Here is a 16,903-nt window from a genome sequence, read left to right as displayed (position 1 = left end):
CACACACATACATACATACAAAAAAAATCACAATCACATTAAAGTTGTACCACATCCTAACTTCCACAGCATCACAAAAAACGTCTTCAGCACAGTATCAGACTTCTGGCTTCTTAGTCACGTGAGCCCATCCTAAAACCAGACGTGTCAGCCTTTCAGTATGTCTGTGTGTGAGCACTGCTTTTGCACAGGTATTTGCTCACCACTGCATTGGCTTAAGATATTAGATGTACAAATTCATAGTACCCTCATAGTCTGCAACACTTAATGCAATGCTTCTGTGATAACATGATACTCTGAACCATTCCGACTTTTTTATTTTGCCAAATGAATTTGGGCACTGTAAGGCCAGATGGCTATGCTTTTGTCAGTGTAGTATTATGAACCAGATGGGAGCTCTCTTTTTATTTTTGTTTATTTTGTTTTTTTGTCACATTTTCACTTGGTATACAATCAACATTAACAGTGGAAGGAAATGGTGTTCCTCATTTTCTTGTCTCTCTCTCTCGCACTCTCTTTCTTTTTCTCGCAAACTCTCTCTCTCAAATGATTTGTGATGAATGTTTGCCTCTGTCAATTAAAATGGGCGAAGACCACCGACCTGGTCGTTTGCTCAAACCCTTTTTTTTGCAGAGGTGAGGTTGTGGGACCTCGACAGTGCAAGCCCTTTGCCATGCTGACTGTTTCGTGTTCAGTTTGATTTGTCACATTTGAGCAAGTTGCTTTTATTTTCTAAAAAAAGAAAAGAAAAATTATTCCTTTTAAAAGGGCTTTTTTCCTCAAAAGTTGTTTTTTCTGGTATAGTTACTGTATGGTGTTTGCATTAAGACTATCTTGAAATATTAGTGGAAATTGTACCATTCTAAAAGGGCTTGTAGTACATGTATTGAGATCCTACATAAGCGATTACAAAACGAAAGAGATTGGGGAGAAAAATGTTCCTTTAGTCTCCCCAGTACTCTCACTCTTCAAGACCTCAGCCAAATCGTGCTTTCTGATTTGCTTTTGGAGACAAAAGAGTGTCCTTTGAAGTTTTGTATTGTTGAACTGTGTGCTAGGTTTTGTGTTGTTGAATCACGTGGGGTGAGACATTGAGGGATGGGGTGTATTGTAAGACAAACAAAGCTAGTTTTTAGAAAGACCAGATAATTAGATCGTCAAGTCAACCCAAGGTACTAGTGATATTGAATAGGGGAAGCTTGACCTGAAGTGTGGAAGCTTACTGACAGTCTAAGCTTTCTCTTCACACTTAATCAAAGCAGTGCATTGTGCATGTATGCAGCAAGGCAAGATACTTAAATTTCCACCTTACATTCCCAACCCAGTTGGTCTCTGTTCTGCTCCTGTCGGGGGACCCAAAATGCACCAATGTGCAATGGTTCAACTTGCTGAAACATTGGCCTTTGTTTAACGTTTACGGACCAGATGGAATGGCCTCGGTGGAAATGCCACTTTTTGAGTTCTGGAACACGAGTTTAACCTTTGTATTATCTGAATGTAAAGAAAATTTCTGCCCTGTACAGTTGTCTCTTGCTGGTCAGCAGTCACATCTGCTGTTCTCACTCCTCCTTCTCTCCCTCCCTTTCTCTCTCTTTCTCTCTACATCACGACCCCCTTCCCTTTCCCTCCCATACTCTGGACTACTGAAGAAGCAAGCATGTGACATTTCTGTGTTCGTTAATTCTGAAGCCTTTTTTTCTGTCGGGACTCCTGTGTACCTGTGAGATAACTGTTGGCCAGCTATGTCCATTGGGACCGTATTGGGACCACCCACGTCATGGCTCCCTCTTTATTTTGCGGTTGGTCACTGTGGACGAAATGGACTGCAACTTAACCTTTTTGGCACACACAAAGGCCAGAATGCGCATTTGCTGAGCAGTGGACTAGTGTATTTGTTCGTCGAGTAGGAGGAGGCTTGGCACATCTGGATTGCTCCGCCGCAGTGCGCTCAGTACTTTCCGTGGCATAGAACAACCTGCAGGGTTTTCAGAAGAGTTTAAAAAGAAGTGAATTTTGGATGCTAATTATTTGCGCTACCATTTCGTATACAGAAGAAATGGCACCCTAAACATCTCTTCTTCACAGCACAAGGCTTCACGGTCATAATGTGCTGCTTTTCACTCTCAAATGTCTTTGTATTCCTTAGATCTCTCTTTTTTTCTCAAAGCATTGTCATTAGAACAGTCTTCTAAAATGCTTTCTAATTAAATGTTATGGAATAAATTATTCCAGTTTATAAAAGCCAAGCCCCATTCTCCTTGTCTTATTTGTATGTCGGTGTGTCCAAGGTGTTTTCTAAAAATGTAAGCATAGATGGTAAAACAGTCATGCTTTACTGTATGTTGCCTACAGTATGTTGATACCCATAAATAATTTGTCTATAATAGGTAATAAATGTACACAGTTTAAACATTATTTACAAACAGGACACAATATTGTATAGCTGAATCTCTTGCACCATGTATGGATTGTGTTCTGTTGTACTGCCTTTCCCTACTTACACACACACGTTACATGCTCATATACTCACACATACACCTGTGTCAAAGAATTTAAATCAATATGAGGGCGAATATCATTGAGCAATGCCCTTAGCTGTCCTGGGGGATATCCCAAGTATGTTAGTGACAAACCTGGGTAAGTTAACTCAGAGTAAGTGGTAAACCTTCTACAACAAGAGCCCAATGGCATTGTTTTGTTAGGAGAATGAAGCCATACAGCATTTCTATTAGGAGGTTTACCACTTACCCAGGTTTGTCACTAAACCACGTACTTGGAATACCCCCCTGGACATGAATAACTCATTTGCCATGTCAATATAAATGACTATAAAAGAGTTTGTCACACACCTATTTAAATCTCTTCTGGCATATTTTGTCCCAAAAGGGTGGACATGCAAAGAAAGCAAGTAAGCATACTTAGGCCTATACAAAGAACATAAAGTAAGAAGGTCAATGGGGTCTTTTTTTGAAGGTCAATTTTTGCAGTTTTATATAAGAGTGCATGCTATTTTTCCATGTCCCCAGCACTATGCATTAACATTCAAAGTGAGTAAAATATAGTTGAATCCTAAAAATATGCTAAACAAGATATTACTCCACTTGAGCGCATTGATAATTTGGTGATAAGATATTTGCTTTTATTTACTAAAGGAGGTGTTTTTGTGAGGTGTTTACAGTCCACCCTGTCATATTGGGAAATTTGCCCCAAAAGGCCATCCTCTCAATAATATCAGAAAGTTTCTTTTCTCTCTTCAGTAGTGGAAAATTCACCTGCCGAAGTTAGTTGACCTTCAGACTGACAAATGTTCTTTATATAAGTATGCTTGCTTTGCCCAACATGTCCATCCTGTTGGGACAAAATATGCCAGAAGTGATTTGAATATTTGGTTACACTTTACTTGACAGTATAGACATAAGAGTGACATGACACTGTCATGAATGTGTCATAAATGTTTATGACATAACGCTTCTGTCATTAAAGCAACACCAAAGAGTTTTTTATCCCTTAAAATAATGTTTCCAAAATCATTTCAGTGGTTCATCAACTCGTAACAGGGTGAACGGCAATTCTGCATTCGCTTCGCGGCCCTCTATCGGCTATAACCGCACTATGTAAGTTTGCCAGATCGGCTAGCGGATGAGACATAAGAAACTACAAATTTGACTTGCATCTGATGTCGCAATACATCGTACTTTTATAAGTCGTGCAAAATATTATACCTTGTCTGTGGACATTGTTATTTGCAAAGCCGGTGCTGGATAAACAAATAGCGTGTGTGCGACAGAGGGAATGTTCTTTGGTGTTGCTTTAAGTGTCATTCGGTTTTTGCCATAACAAGTTAGGGTTAGGTTTAGGTTTAGGGTTAGGATTAGGGTAGGGTTAGAGGTTAGGATTAGGATTAGGGTTGATGTGTCATGACAGTGTCATGTCACTCTAATGTCGATACTGTCAAGTAAAGTGTTACCCAATATTTTCATAATATGCATACAGTTATGTGCAGAATAATAGCAGTGTGTTTTTAAATATTGAATAAAGCTCAAAATCCTTAGAATAGCTGTTAATTCCATAATATCAAAGCATTGGGAACACTGCACATTCAATTTCAAATCAAAACATGACCAAAATTGATCAAGTTTGTGTTATACCTTTACAAAAAGTGAAGAAAAAGTAATGTTAGGCTGTTCAAAAAAATAGCAGTTTTTGCATTTTTCTTTACTAACTCAAACATTTACTGTATAAACTGAAAAATGTCTCAAGATTGATTTTGCTTTACTTTGAATCACTGCACTAATATCTAGTTGCATTACCATTATTTCTGAGAATTGCTTCACATCTTTGTTGCATGGAGTCGACCAACTACTGGCACCTGTGAACAGGTATTCCAGCTCAGGACGATTGAATTACATTCCACAATTCCTCTGCATTTCTGGGTTTTGCCTCAGAAACAGCATTTTTTATGTCACCCCACAAGTTTTCTATAGCAGGGGTCCCCAACCTTTTATGTACCATGGACCGGTTTGATTCCCTTTTTTTTCACGGACCGGTGGGGGGTTTGGGGGTTCCATGTTCCGTGTTGTGCATGCATTATTTGAAAAGAACTAGCTCTAGTTATGTATGAACAGTGAAGGTAACGAACTCTTAAAAATGGGAAAAACGTGAACTTGAAGAAGTGAAAATTGAACAATATGAACTATGAAAATTGAAAATTGAAGCTACTATCATGTGTGAACATGCTTAACAAAATGTGGTAACAAAACAACGAAACGTGTATTACGAATATGATCAGTGGGAGCCCTGTGCTTGTTTCCCTGCAACAAGAAGGTTCCATCTGGGGGTGATGGAAGACAGTGACACCCTCAGTGTGTTTGAAATGTCCAGTCGATTGCGCAATTTGGTCTTAGTTGCAGGCATTGCCGAAAACCTGGCCTCGCATAGATACGTGGTGTGAAATGGTAGCAACGTTTTCGGCGCTTTTACGGCTATCTCGGGATATTCTGCTTTGGTTTTCATCCAAAAACCCACCAGAGAGGTTTCCTCATAGCCTACACACTCTTAAGACCACCGTCATTTGCAATTTCGATCAACTGCTCTTCCTCCTGCGCTGACAAGTTAGGACTATTCGGGATATTGACAAATGGGTTGCGGACCCACTCATTGGTTTGCCGTGGATCTTTGGAGGATAGGAAGTAACGCTCAAACTCATTTGAAAGCGCAACAAGGTGATCGCGCACCAGCTGCGAGAGAAAGAGTCCTGCCTCAGTCTCTCCCAAAACCCCCACTACTGTTTGGAACATATCAAATACACCCCGATCCACTCGTCGTATCCACAAACCAAGCTTAGCTTTAAATGCAGCGACTTGATCTGCCAGTTTAAAGACAGTCGTCATTCTCCCCTGCAGTGACAGGTTAAGGTCATTAAGCAACCCGAATATGTCACACAGGTAAGCGAGTTTTGACACCCAGCCCTCATCACTAAAATATGCAGCTAACGGTGACTTTTTTTCTGTAAGAGAAATCTCTGCAGCGGCTCTCGCAACTCAAACACTCTGGCCAGTGACCTGCAACCAACCAACTTGGATAGCACGGTGACCCATTCACCCAACAACTGTGCCTCAATATCCTCTGACATATCATCAATTCGCCTATGGACAGTGCTTGCAGAAAGCGGTAGGCCTACCTGAGCTATTTTTTTAGCTGCAGCCTCCCCAATGAGTTCATTGCACATGCTTTTACCAGCAGGCAGAATTAACTCTTCCCCAATAGTATAGGGCTTCTTAGATTTAGCATCCGACTAGCCAATATGAGTCTTTTAGCGCAGCCACGTTCACCGATGTGAAACTCAAAGAACTCAAGGGTTTTGTCTTTAAGTGTAGGATGCTTGGACTCTAGATGTCGAATTAGCTTTGATGGTTTCATTGCTTCGTTTGACAACTTCTCGCCAAATACCACACATAAAGGACTTGGTGCATGCGAGTCACCGGTCTCTGCGAAACCATATTTTAAATATGACTCGTCATATTTCGTATTGAATGACCCCTTCTTTTTCTTTGAGGTATCTGGCTCACCATCGTTAGTGGGTATTATTGCGAATGTGATATTTTTGCGAATTAAATTGAGTTTATTTAGTTTGCATGCATTTTTTTTCAACTCTTGGGGTTGGTTGGGGACTGCTGTTCTATAGGATTGAGGTCTTGGGATTGGGCTGGCAACTCCATAACATCAATCTTGTTAGTCTGGAACCAAGACTGGTGTGTTTTGGGTCATTGTCTTGTTGAAATACCCATTTCAAAGGCATTTCCTCTTCAGCATAAGACAACTTGACCTCAATAAATATTTTGAAGTATTGTCCATGATCTCTGGTGTGCGATGAATAGGTCCGATACTAGGGCTGGGCGATATATCGGTATGACTACGACCGATATATTTTTGAAAATGATATGTAGTTGAGACAATATCGTAATACCGGTATTATGTCAAATAATGGGCCATTTTATCAAAGCCACTTGCTCTTCTGTGTTTAGACCATTCAGATAGCTGCAGCTCTGCTAAACTGCGCCCCTTGCATGTGCACGTTCTCCCTCGCAGCACTACAAACTTTCAAACATGAAGGACACCGAGTCAGATTTTGTTTACCTTGATCAGAGGTTGGCACTGATGCCTATTCCATCGGCACATCAACGGCTAGACCAAGAATTGTCGTTGTAAAAAATCAAAATTCCACTGAAGCTCCAAGCGGTTTTGTACACGCAGATTTCAGTTACAACACTGTTTACAGCTCTTTGACTCACGGTAAAATGTCATTTTTGGTACATAGCCTAGCTAATTTAAATACACTGATGAATTGCGTTTAGCGATATACAGTAGCAGATCTAAAGTCCTCAGGGAGACAACCTACAAGCTGATTTTATTCAAATGATATGCACACGACTCGCGAGCAGTTAGGGCATCATTTTTTATGATTCCTGAAACCCCATTCAATCGTGCATAGGGATTTTTCTTACGAACTGGAACATGCAAAAATGAACGCATACAAAACGACGGTAGCGTCTATCACACTCTTGATGAGTGACTCAGTTACGTTGTTTAAGTAGCCTAATTGTTTAAAACTATTTTTGTTGTTGATAGCAACATGTCTAGGCCATCATAGTCTACATTTGCTTGTCATCTAGGCCCTATCAAACCCTTACAGGTAAAAAAACTGCATTGTGTGACAAAACTGCAGGTTTTTTCAATATTGTTGTGCCCAAAATAGCCTATTGCATTGTGCCTGCGTTGTCAGTCAGGGTCAACTTTTGGTCTTTTGTTATTTGCACAGCTTTATCAGAGCAACTGTAGCCTATGCATATTGTAGGCCTATGTTATTGTTTACACTTTTTTGCACAGCTCTGTTAGAGCAGTCTGAAATGAATATAATTAAAACTGCCTGTGTTGTCATAATTGTTGTGTTGAGTGAATATATGAAGCACTTCGCTCTTTCTGTTTGAAATATCGATATCGTATATCGCCAATCAGCCCCAAAATATCGGGATATCAGTTTTGGTCCATATCGCCCAGCCCTATCCGATACCACAGTATGAGAAACATCCCCATAACAGGAATTGTGCACCACCATGCTTTACTGTCTTCAGTGTGTGGCTTGAATTCGGTGCATGTGGGTCGTTGGACAAACTGTCTGCGGCCCCCATGCACTGAATTCAAGCCACAGTACACTGTGAAGACACGAAGGATCACGATAGTCGACATGAACGTCACAGTTAGTAGAACACCCAAAATGCAACCCACCCTGAAATTCCAGCCTTTCTCACCTAAGGACATAGAGCAATAGAACTCTGCAACTCGTGGAAACATTCTTCTACACTTTGTACATGTTTTTCATACTTCCATATTATAAGTAAGTATAAGTATAAGTATATATACTTTTTTGATCCCGTGAGGGAAATTTGGTCTCTGCATTTAACCCAATCGGTGAATTAGTGAAACACAAACAGCACACAGTGAACACACAGTGAGGTGAAGCACACACTAATCCCGGCGCAGTGAGCTGCCTGCTTTAACGGCGGCGCTCGGGGAGCAGTGAGGGGTTAGGTGCCTTGCTCAAGGGCACTTCAGCCACGGCCCACTGGTCGGGGCTCGAACTGGCAACCCGGTTACAAGTCCAGAGTGCTAACCAGTGGGCCACGGCCATGTTACTAGTTGGTGAGTCTTTGCTAACTTTGAGGTCAATTTTGTTTCTAGCTTTTCCTTTTACCATTAAAAGTTTACTTTAAACTTTAGAATTGTGAACAAACACTAGGGAAATATGCTCAAAATGGATGAGTGTTGTGTATTATCAGAGACCTGTTTGGAGACTGCTCGTTCAATGCCTTTGGATAGGAAAGGCAGTAGTGAGACAGGGCGGTAGTTCTCGACTTGAGCAGGGTTGAGAGAAGCTTTCTTAACGGTGTTACCGGGCCATTTTGAACGCTGTTGGAAATGTGCGGAGATTAGCAGGCATTGATCACATGTGTGATAGCTGGAGCGATGGTCGGGCTGATGGACTGAAGTAGGCTCAGAGGGTAGGGTCCAGCAAGCATGTGGTAGGGACGGCTGCATGTCAGGAGTCTGGACACTTCATTCGGAGAGAGGCGGAATGCTGAAAAAGATGTTCCAGCAGTCCCTAGAGGTTGTAGGGAGTCATTATCTGAGCCAGATCGTTGAGTGGGCATGTAGAGAATTTACTGCTGATTGCCGCCACTTTGTTTGTAAAAAAATGAGGCGAGGGTATCTGCAGTAAGGCTGGATGGAGGAGGAGGCAGCTGAGGGTTGAGTGCGATTTGAAGGTTGAGAAAGAGTGTCTGTAAGCTGTTGATTTTGTCATTGTAGAAAGCAGTCTTAGCAGCAGTGATGCTGGCTGAGAAGGAGGTCAGAAGTGTCTGGTAGTTTTTTGAGGTCGTCCAGCTAGTTTGGATTTATGCCATTTCCTCTCTCCGGCTCTGAGTTTGGTGCGCCAAGATCGGAGGGTATCATTTAGCCATGGATGAGAATGTTTGGATCGAGCTGGCCTTGTGGTAAGAGGGCACAGCCTCGCCTGAACCACGAAGGTCAGTGTGGAGCAGAAGCGCAGTCAGTGGCTTCATTAACCTCCAGAGAGGAGAAGGTGTTGAGTGGAGGTAGACCGGAGGCAACCACAGAGGAGAAGTGCGTTGGAGACAGGTTCCGGATGTTGCGGCCGAACGTGACCATCGGCTGAGGAGCCGAGGCTGTTCTGTCAGGCTGACGTTGAACTGGATGAAGAAGTGGTCAGAAAGATGGAAGCGTCACCATGATAATGGCCAAAATGGCCCGGTAACACCGTTATTTAAGAAAAGCTTCTCTCAACCCTGCTCAAGTCGAGAACTACCGCCCTGTCTCACTACTGCCTTTCCTATCCAAAGGCATTGAACGAAAGCAGTCTCCAAACAGGTCTCTGACTTCCTTTCACAGAACAACCTTCTGGATCCAAATCAGTCTGGGTTCAAAAAGCGGCCACTACCACCTTGGCTCTGCTGTCTGTAACAGAAGCCTTAAAGAAGCCAGGGCGACCTTTCGGTCATCAGTACTCATTCTGCTTGACTTATCGGCTGCCTTTGACACGGTTAATCACCGTATCCTTCTCTCTATACTAGCTGACATGGGAATCTCGGTTCTGCTCTCTCCTGGTTTGAATCCTACCTCACAGGGCGCTTTCGTTTAACGTATCATGGCTTGGTCAGCTATCCGCACCTCACCATCTAACCACAGGGGTCCCCAGGATCAGTGCTGGGCCCCTCCTCTTGCTATCTACACCCACCTCCTTGGGACAGATTATCCGTTCGACGCGGCTTCTCATACCACTGCTATGCAGGCGACACACAGCTCTATCTGTCCTTTCCACCTGGCGACCCCTGGTTTCAGCACGGATCTCGGATTGCCTTTCAGACATAGCTACATGGATGAAGGCACACCACCTCCAGCTGAACCTCTCAAAGACTGAACTGCTGGTCATCCCAGCTAAACCTACCATACACCACGACATCAACATCAATTTGACTCCCTGTCTGTTTCACCGACCAGGACTGCAAGAAATCTAGGAGTTGTTCTTGACAACCAACTAAACTTCTCGGATCATGTTGCCTCAGTCGCCGGGCATGCCGTTTTGCACTCTACAACATAATGGAAAATCAGGACTTACTTGACTCAAGATGCTACCCAACTTCTGGTTCAGGCAATTGTCATCTCACGACTTCGACTACTGCAATGCCCTCCTGACAGGTCTCCCAGCCTGCGCCAGTGAAACCACTTCAGATGATCCAGAGCGGCGGTCTGGTCTACAACCAACCCAAAAGGGCACATGTTACCCCGCTGCTCATCCAGCTACACTGGCTACCTATGGCGGCCGCATCAAATTCAAGTCTCTAGCGCTTGCCTACAAAGTAGTCTCGGTTCTGCTCCCACCTACTTGAATGCCCCTCATACAGACTTACACTACCTCCAGACGCTCGCGCTCCTCTGGACTACGGCCCTAGCTCTACCACCCAGTGCGCTCAAGCCAATCCAAACTTTTCTCATCTGTTGTTCCTCGTTGGTGGAACACACTGCCAGTTCCTACAAGGGGCAGGGACATCCTTTTCCACTTTCAAAAACTCCTGAAGACCCAGCTCTTTAGAGAACACCTACTCTCATAGCAACACTTAAAACAAGTCTTACTGATCCTAGCACTCACCAGCCGTTTTAAACTGACAAGTAACTGTTAAAAAACAGCACTCACCCGGCCTTATTCTTACTGTACTCTAATGTTTTTTGTTTTTTAAACTGTCCTAAAATTGTGAGAATTGTTCTAAAAACGTACTGTTTACCATGTTGTTAGTCGCTTTGGTTAAAAAGCGTCAGCCAAATGTAATGTAATGTAATGTGTATTATGCGACAATGAGAGTAGAGAAAGCCTCAGAATTCACAAAGAGATTGAGAGTCAACTGGAGCTCGACAAGAGTCTCCCGAAGGGAGATAAAAGTGTTGTTCCTTGGTGAGTATATTATGGCTAGTTTAACAATAATTGTTTATTTAATAATCTAATTTCAAGAAACAGGTAACAGAGTGTTATGTTTAGTGTTATGTTTACATTATCGCAGAGGGTACCTCAGCTCTTTACACATACAGTAATTGTTTGGTGTTTATATCATTGTGTAGTTTTGATTTATGAATAATTTGAAATGATACTTTGAATTCTAGCAGAGCTCTTTGACAATTACTTGTATACTTGAATATGGAGATTATGCACTACACGGCCACTGTATGTGTCTGCTTGCAGTGCCATGTTCACATTACCACTCCAAATCGGATTTGTAGCATATCCAGATTGTATCTAGCTTGGTTTTGTGGTAGTGAGGACAGTGAAAACCTAACCTGACCCTAGCCAGATGAATGTCGTTCCTCTTAGCTCCGCCTAGCTTCACTCACATCCATCTGGGACCTCTTCCATTGAGAGTGATTTCTCCAACCAACTTTATGGTTTAGCCAATCAGGACGCAGGGCGGGAGTTTCATAGATGTGACATAGCGTAGAAGCCGACTGTGAGTCTGTTATTAGCGCCACGGGTTGGCTTCGATGTGAGTGGTTGACGTAGCACGTCAATAGATGACGGACAAGTGGCTTATTCAATCATATGCAAGCATTTTTTGATTAGGCCCAGCCTTCTGAAGCAACACTTCAATGGATCGGTTCCAGATGGATGAGTGGAGCTAGGCGGAGCGAAATTCATCTGGCTATTGCCAGGTTAGTGAAAACCCACATGAGATCCGATTTTTCCAAATCTGATTCAAACCACATATGGAGGTGGTGGGCCAAAAATGCCAGGCTGATTTTGTTTTGTCCCTGTCCAGCTCTGAGTATATCTGATTTTCTCATCATCATAATCCTCAGTGTGGTTAACCTGATTCTTTGACACACAGTCAGACTCATTCAGGGATCACTGCATCTGATAGTACAGCACATATAGGCTACAGGTTGCAGAGGGGGATAAAACTTAATGAAGAATATGGGCCATTATCATCTTTAGCATAGTTGCACCAGTGTGGAAGGTAGTACATTTGCTGTCTTTAGCCGGTTTTTGTTTAGCCTTGCCTGGCCCGCCTGTATCTCTATGATTGCCCTGTTCATAAGAAACATATCACCAAACAACAATCGGATAGCCTACCCATGCAGAAAAAGGATGAGAATGACCATGACCAATGACCATGACAAAGGCTAACATTTGAAATTGAAAATACATAATATTCAATCAATCATCCAACCTCATCATTTTTTTTTAACCAGGAATGCCAATAAATGTGGAGGGCGCAAGTATTTTCCCTTTCTATGTCTCTTTCTGATTTTTTTTTTCTGTAGGAAAACAAGAAAGTGGGAAGAGAATTTTCATAAAACAGATGAAGATTCTCTATGGCGGTGGCTACTCTGACGATGAGAAGAAAAGCTTCACCAAGCTGATTTACCAGAACATCTTCCGGAACATTAAGGTCCTGATTCAGGCCATGGAGACCCTTAAAATCTCATTTGCAGATGAGCACAACATGGTTGGTTTTCCTGTGGCTTCTACCGTGCATGTTTTGCAACCCATTACTAGGAACTGCTTTGGTCCAAAGTTGCTTTCACTTCTTTGAAAAGTGAAGGGGCTGTGTTGGCATGACATGTTTTATCACTTGGCTGGTCACAAACATAAGAGCAGTAAGCCCCTAGAAACATTATAGTGTAAGTATAATATATATATATAAATATATATAACATATAAGTTTTTGATATCTATTGGGTTACACTTTACTTGACAGTATCGACATAAGAGTGACATGACACTGTCATGAACGTGACATAAACAAGTCATAAACGTTTATGACATAACGCTTCTGTCATTAAGTGTCATTCGGTGTTTGTCATAACAAGTTAGGGTTAGGATTAGGTTTAGGGTTAGAGTTAGGGTTAGGATTAGGGTTAGAGTTCATATCGACATAACAGTGACATGACACTGTCATGAACACATGACACTGTTATGTCACTGTTATGTCGATACTGTCGAGTAAAGTGTTACAGTCTATTGTTTATTGTTTTACTATTTACTAATTTATTGTACTATTAATACATAGATATATCTATCTATCTAATAATTATAGTAACATCCCAGAGTGTACATTTAGTTATTTATTTATCATACAGTGTGTCTTCAATTCTTGATCACTTCACACCATTAGTCATGGAATTCAAGAGATGTGTTTCTTTGCAGCAATTTGCTCAGATGATCAGTGGTGTTCAGGCTGAGTTGGTGACCAGTCTGGAGCCTCGGTATGCAGATACCATCAAGCGGGGGTGGGCAGATGACGGACTACAGGAGTGCTACGCCCGCCGTAGGGAATTCCAGCTCTCAGACTCGAACTGAATAGTGAGCTCTCTATGCTCATTTCTTATTTCTGTCTTTGGTGAAATGCAAAAAGGCACACTCAGACTACAAGTTGGAGAGTGTTTTTTCTTTGAACCTTGTAACTTCCCATCTTTCTCTCTGTTTCTCTCTCTCTTTTCTTCTTTCTCTCTCTCTGTGTGTGTGTGTGTGTGTGTGTGTGTGTGTGTGTGTGTGTGTGTGTGTGTGTGTGTGTGTGTGTGTGTGTGTGTGAATGTGTCTGTTAGTTACCTGAGTGCCATGGACAGGATATCTCCTATTAATTACTTTCCCATGCTACAGGACATTCTTAGGGTCAGGGTGCTAACCACTGGCATTATTGAGTACCCTGTTGATATCTATGGGAGCAGCTTCAGGTGAGGAACTCTAGTATGTAGTCTAAATCTATACAGGGAAATGTATATTAGAGTTGTATGAGTCTGAAGTCACTCCTGCAACTTATTTGGCGTAGTAAGTAGCTACCAACTTTATGGGAAAAGATTTGAGACCCATACAGTAGATCATTCTGATGGGGATGTTGATCTGTACTGTAAGTTGCTTGGGATAAAATTGCCGTTGTGATGTTGTGCGGAGTCTGAGAGGAAGCATCTGATTAGTCATCTATGACAGGATGTTGGATGTTGGTGGTCAGAGGTCAGAAAGGAGGAAGTGGATCCACTGCTTTGAGAATGTGACCTCCTTCTTCCTCCTTGTGGCACTGAGTGAATATGACCAGGTGTTATACGAAAGTGACCAAGAGATGAGGCACACACGCGCACACACACACACGCACGCACGCACGCACGCACGCACGCATGCACACACACACACACACACACACACACACACACACACACACACACACACACACACACACTATGCATGTAAATGCATACATTCATTGTAATGTGGTATAGAATTTGAATTTATGTCAAAACAGTCTTTGCAGAGTAATATTACATAATACACTTACACAAAATGTATACTGTTCATCATGTGGTCTTTATGCATTTTGTCAACATGATCTTAAAATTGACTACCATCATGTCATAACATTGATATTCCTCCTTTTTGCAAGAACTACATGGTGGAGAGCAAAGCACTATTCAAGACCATCATTTCCTCCAACTGGTTCACAGAATCTTACATTGTCCTTTTTCTCAACAAAATAGACATTTTAAAGGAGACCATTTTAAAGTCAAACTTGGCTGACTACTTCCCTGCATATACTGGTGAGTAGAACCTTTTTTTACAAGTTATGGCAATATTACTTTGAAAGTGAAGTTTTCTCTAGTTTGTTTCAGGTATTTTAATTTTCCATAATGTAATTCCCTGAAAGTGTAGGGAATAGGGATCAAGAGATACAGTGTAATGTTACAATGTCACATAATGTTTTGTTGTACAATTGTTAAAGGCATCCTATGCATTTTTTTTACATTAATGTAACAGCTTTGAAGCTACTTTCATGAAATTAACATGTAACAGGAAGAAGCATGCACGTAGCATAGCAGACAGGCCCCGCTGGTGGCAAACCAGCCTTGCAATTTGGCTGTCGGTACCTCCGTGACATCACACGAGAATCGTGAAACATTATCTTGTCAGTAGATAATATGGACCTTTGGAGATTGTCTTTGCTTGTTACTAGTCCTTTGGCATGTATGTGTCCAAGGGAAAGGGCTCAAGCCGTGGGAAGTATTTGCAATGCCAAGGTAAAATATAAATACTCTAGTCTAGAGGGAGCCATAGAATCCCGAAACTGCATTGGATGCCTTTAAGCATGATAAAGTATGAAGGCATATCACTGCTCCTATTATGTTAAGTTTCATATCTATAAATAGATGCTATTGCTTCATTGTAAAGAGAAAGGGAGACTATGAAAATGTTTGTGATCTCAACTACAGGCCATACTCAAATAGGATATTGATCTTACATTATTAATAACATGTGCAGGTCTTCTTCAATCTTGAACACTATGCACTGATATACTCCCGCCATGTAATTGTACATGTCCCAAGCATGATGCTGACAGTGCTCAGAAGTTAAATTTTGAAAATGTATGAGCAGCAGGACCCAGACCGTCAGAAGCCCCAGAAGCCCTTCTACTTCCATTTCACGTGTGCCACTGACACGGAAAGCATCCACTTTACCTTCAGAGCTGTCCAATACATGTCAAGCCTACAATAGAACAATCTGACATTCAACCTGCTATAGCCAACACCAAAAGAGCAGCCACTGATTTATGGACAGGGTGACATGCATCTCTTTCTGTGTGAGTGTGTTTGTGTGTGTGTCTGCGCAAGTGTGTTTGTGTGCTTGTGACTTGTGTAAGGGAGAATGTATGACATGGGTTCTTTACTGTACTCCTTCAGTCACAATAGCCAGACTGCACTGGGTCAAATGTCACTATGAAATGCGATTAATCAGCATTAAAGTTTTTAACGTGTTATTATTTCTGTAATTAATTATTCAAAAAATAACACATTATCAGCCCTACTTTTAACATAATTCTTTGCCTTTTTACCACTTTTAGTAAATTTTAAATGGTTTGTTTTAGTTTTTATTGTTTCTTAGTATTAACTTATTTTCAATGATGTTTTATCAGTTTTAATTCTAGTTATATTGCTTTAAACCTGAATTTAATTACACTCTTTCTTTTACCATTCTTTAATTTTGTTGTTTTACATTTTTTAATTGTATTGTAACTCTATTTTATTGTTTTAAAGCTGTTTTATTCCATTCTTGTTTACTTTTAACTTATTTTGTAAAAATCTTTGGTTACACTTTACTTGATAGTGTCGACATAAGAGTGACACAAGACGTTTATGACATAAAGCTTCTGCTTTTGTTCGGTTTTTGTGACAGTGTCATGTCACTCTTATGTCGATACTGTCAAGTAAAGTGTTACCAAATCTTTTAATTTTATACTGTAAAGCACATTGAGCTGCCCTGTGTATGAACTACGCTTTAGAAATAAAACTGCCTTGCCTTGCCTTGCCTTGTCTTGCCTTGCCTTACCATCAACAGTGATGATTTGCTGGGAGGTTGAAAACTTTGGCATTCCTTATATTTGGGCCTGTGTAGTTTCTTGACAAGAAAAAAGATAAAATCAAAACCCAAGATGGAGGAGCCGTTGACCGAAAGATCCGTTCCAGTCGGGAGAATTGCGTTCAGTGCTTGACAATATCGCCAAGTACTAAACGCATCTGAATTAAAGACCGTGGAAAATAAGAATGTATGTCGTGTGCAAGTTGTGTAAAAAGTAATCCTAATGTAATCAGATTATGTTGCATGTTTTGGGTAATCCTATTGATTATGTTACTGATTACAAAATTGCCATGTAATCTGTAGTCATAATGGATTACATTTCAAAGTATTCTGACCCAACCCTGCTCCTGTGTATGAAATGCGCTATATAAATAAACTTGACTTGACTTGACCATCAAAAACAGCATCCTGCATCCTACAACTCAACTTCAGAGTAGG

At 41.4% G+C, this 16,903-nt stretch overlaps 1 pseudogene; it reads left to right on the top strand.

Annotated features, from left to right (window-relative positions):
* The first annotated feature begins 10,904 nt into the window (after positions 1–10,904).
* On the top strand, positions 10,905–15,505 carry LOC125304116 (annotated as a pseudogene).
* Positions 15,506–16,903: the final 1,398 nt, after the last annotated feature.

Source organism: Alosa alosa, chromosome 12 (assembly GCF_017589495.1).
Source record: "Alosa alosa isolate M-15738 ecotype Scorff River chromosome 12, AALO_Geno_1.1, whole genome shotgun sequence".
Lineage (NCBI taxonomy): Eukaryota > Metazoa > Chordata > Actinopteri > Clupeiformes > Clupeidae > Alosa > Alosa alosa.
Note: the sequence above shows the minus strand (reverse complement) of the source record. Positions and strands in the feature narration are given on the sequence as shown.